Below are 4,018 nucleotides of genomic sequence, written 5' to 3' on the forward strand. Positions count from 1 at the left end.
GCCAAGAAAACCTTATCTGACTTGGGCCTAGAATACATAAATATCACTCATGTCCAAACAATTGCATACTGTATCGGGGGTAAATATTGATGCTTCTGAGTGTCCTAGGTGTCATTTATCTAGCTGGAAGTTTGGAAAGGATGGTAAAATAAGAATTAATGTTCCTGCTAAAGTAATGTGGTATTTTCCAATTATATTGAGATTCAAATGGATGTTTAAATTTCCTTCTACATCTGAACTAATGACCTGGCACTCAAAGTAGCGAATAGAAGACGGAAAGATGCGGCATCCAGCCGACTCTCCTTCTTGGAGAAATATCGACTATAGGTGGCCTGCCTTCGGTAGTGATGCACGAAATATTCGTTTGGTGTTGTCTGCAGATGGTATAAACCCGCATACTAACGATCTAACCAATAGATACTTTTGTTGGCCATTAGTATTAGTGACTTATAATCTTCCTCTGTGGTAATATTGAAGAGGAAATTTATGATGCTAACAATTTTAGTTTCCGGTCCACATGAGCCTGGCAATGACGTTGACGTATATTTAGAGCCTTTAATCGATGATTTAAAGAAGTTGTGGGAAGAAGGTGAACCAAATATTTATGATGCATACACCAAGTCATATTTCACTTTAAAAGTAATTTTATTGTGGACAATAAATGACTTTCCTGTATATGGAAATCTGTCTGGATGTATTAATAAAGGTTATATGTGTTGTCCAGTATGCGTTGATGATACAGTTGCCAAGTATTTAAGCCATAGCAGGAAGATGTGTTACCAAGGCCATCGGCGTTACTTGGCTAGGAATCATCCATATAGGAAGCAAAATGCCGCTTTTAATGGACAACAAGAATTAGGGCAGGCACGTCAACCTCTGTCTGGAGAAGAGGTTTTATTGCAGCAAGATAAAATTAAATTTCAGTTTGGGAAGGTAGTAAGGAAGTCAAAGAAGGTTGATTGTCAATGGAAGAAAAAGTCGGTTTTTTTCGAATTAGAATATTGGAAGTTTCACCATGTCCGTCATTGTTTAGATGTCATGCACGTTGAGAAGAACGTGTGTGATAGCTTGATCGGCACACTACTAAATATGAAACCTAAGTCTAAAGATAGTGAAGCTTCTTGTCTTGACATAATTGACATGGGGGTTAGGGCTGATCTAGCTCCACAAAAAGGAGAAAAAAAACCTACTTACCCCCTTCAATTTTTAATTTGTCCAAGGCAGAAAAGAATAAAAATGGAAATCAATAAAAATGTTCTGAAGCGCTTTTGGTTGTTGTATAAACATGCAACGACATTCATGAAGTCCACTGGAAACTCCATTCAAGTCCCGTGCGATGCGGAGGTGTTTGGTGTTGAGAAAAGAATTTTCATTTTACATGAAAACATAATTGCTTCTCTTGAGTTTAAAATGATTGGCCAAGCAGCAATTTATGCATACATGGCGTGAGTAGTATAAATTTTTTTTATTGTCTTGTCTTCTTGTGGATAATTTCTGCATTTATATTCTTGTTTTTTTTATAATTTCATTTTATTTGCAATGCAGATACTTGCATTGCATGGTTTGTGAAAGTGAAAATTTGGAGCAATTTGCCTTTTGTGATCCCGGAGTCTCGTTTACCTTGAACAGCAATTTCGAAGATAATTTGGTTAGTCCATTTAAAGAGGGTAATCCTGATCTTCTCTTTTTTATGCCACATAATAGCAAGTAAGTACATAAAAAATTTCTCCAGATTTATTATAAATCGCTTTATTTATTTATTTATAAGCATGAAATTCAAAATGATATGATTCTGATATTAATTCGGTTTTTATAAATATTTATAAAAAATAGCTGCCATTGGATATTGGTTGTGATTTGGGCGGGTAAGGTTTTCATACTCAATCCTCTGCCTCGTTCAACTACCTTTCCCGAGTTGGAAAAAGCAATATCAAGGTATTTGCATTTAATTTTGAGTGATTATTTTCATTATTGAGATATCAATCAATTTGTGTTATTGATACTGCTAAGATGACAGGGCTGTGATTGCGTTCAATGTTCAGGCCGGAAGGGGAAATAAAGCACCGACTATCAGATATATTACCGTCAGAACCAGGGGCATTAATTACTTATTAGTCAGAGTTTTTTCAGTTAGATAAGGGCATTAATTTACTTATTAATTAGTCTGAGTTTTTTTGATTAAATAGGGATGCCCCAAACAGCCCGGTGGAACTGAATGCGGCTATGTTGTTATGTGGTATATGAAAGAAATTGCCATGGATAATGAAATGACATTTGTCAAAAAGGTATATTTTTTTGCTTAATTCATTCTTGATATTTGGTGTACATATAATTTGTGGTAGAATTCATTGTTACTAATTCCTGTGTGTTACACTTTTCAGTGGTCGATAAAGAATCGAAAGGTGACTGTTGCCAAGGCTGAGCTGGACGAGGTTCGATGTGAGACTCTTAGCCATATCGAGTCCTTCTTATAAACAGGCCTAATCTGCAGCTCCTTTATGTAGATTAAATTTGTAAGAATTGGTAAGATACTAGTGGTTTTTTGTTGAAAATATGATGGGGGAACTTTAGTTGGTAAATTTTTGTTTGGGATGAACTATGTAAATGATCGATGGTGGATGTCTAGTACTTGCTTTTGCAGTTATGTAGTTTGTTTGGATTATGAAGTTTGGTTGGTGGTGATATATGTACGTACTTGGTATAATCTATGGTAAATCAATGAATGTATGTTTGTTTTTGCGTTTGTTTTAGTTTGGTTAGTTTTGGAATGGTAAAATGGCAATTGGAATGTTTTTGGATGACTCTTGTTTGGGTTTTGGGCATGTGATTGAAACAGGGGGTTCATGAATAAAAAAATAAACAAACATCAATACATGAACAAATAATTGATGTACAATGTAGTCAAATGACATTTCATACAATAAACTGATGTCATAAGCAGGCACATATATCAGCTCACAAGAATGACTGATGTAAAACAATAATATATATCACATTTTGAAAGAAACTGATGTTAAACATACACAAGACATCGATTTCATTAAAAAAAAAGGTACACATCGCTTCTGATAAAAGACTGATGTAATATGTTAAGTTAACAATAGTTTAACAAGTTTTTCGATGTTAATGTATCATATTGCTTTATATGTGATAAGTTTAAAATGATATACATGACATAAGAATGAATAACTGAAACCATAGTGAAGGTATACATTGAAGAAAATACATCACATTGTTAAGAAAAAGGATGTCTAAACTGTGTATAGACATCAGCTAATAAGCGATGTGTAATGCACCTAGCTTTCTCATCGCATGCAAAGACATCGCTTGGATTTTAAATAGACATCGGCTAATAAGCGATGTCTATTGACAAATTTCTAGTAGTGTAAATCTTAATGTTGCCATAAAAATGATAAGAGATTTATGGCTTGATTATAAAATGATACATGCTTGTCCAAACGATTTCATGATATACTCGGTTAAAATGTAAACGAGAACGAGTGTGATCATCCAATTTGTAATAGTACATTGGCCCATAATTTTATTCACTTGAGACTTATATTTTCCGTAAATCTACATTATTTGAAATATTAGTTGTGCACAAAAATTGTCTGCATGTTATACGTCTTATGGCTTTGGATCTCTTTGTACATTCCATAACATTATTTTGGTAAAAAAAGTTCAAAGGCTTCCTCTGCCAATTGCAAATACCAATAAGGCATCCATAGATCCTTCTCAATCCAAGAATCTAGAAACCTACTTCTTGATTAGATTTAAAACTACCCCTCGGTATCCTTCCGGCATTTTGACCAAGCATCATCCAATCCTTCACTATATATTTCACTGAGTAATTTTTGATGCAGGTAGGCAACAAATCCAATTCTTTTCACAATAATTGGCAGCGGTCAGAGGAATCGTGTGGGAAATGACAACACTTCCTTGAATGATTACGTCCATGTAAAAATAGTAATTTTGCAAAGTTTCTTACTGTATTATACCAAAACATAAATTTTAAAAT

Source organism: Apium graveolens, unplaced genomic scaffold (genome assembly GCF_009905375.1).
Source record: "Apium graveolens cultivar Ventura unplaced genomic scaffold, ASM990537v1 ctg6916, whole genome shotgun sequence".
NCBI classification, from domain to species: domain Eukaryota; kingdom Viridiplantae; phylum Streptophyta; class Magnoliopsida; order Apiales; family Apiaceae; genus Apium; species Apium graveolens.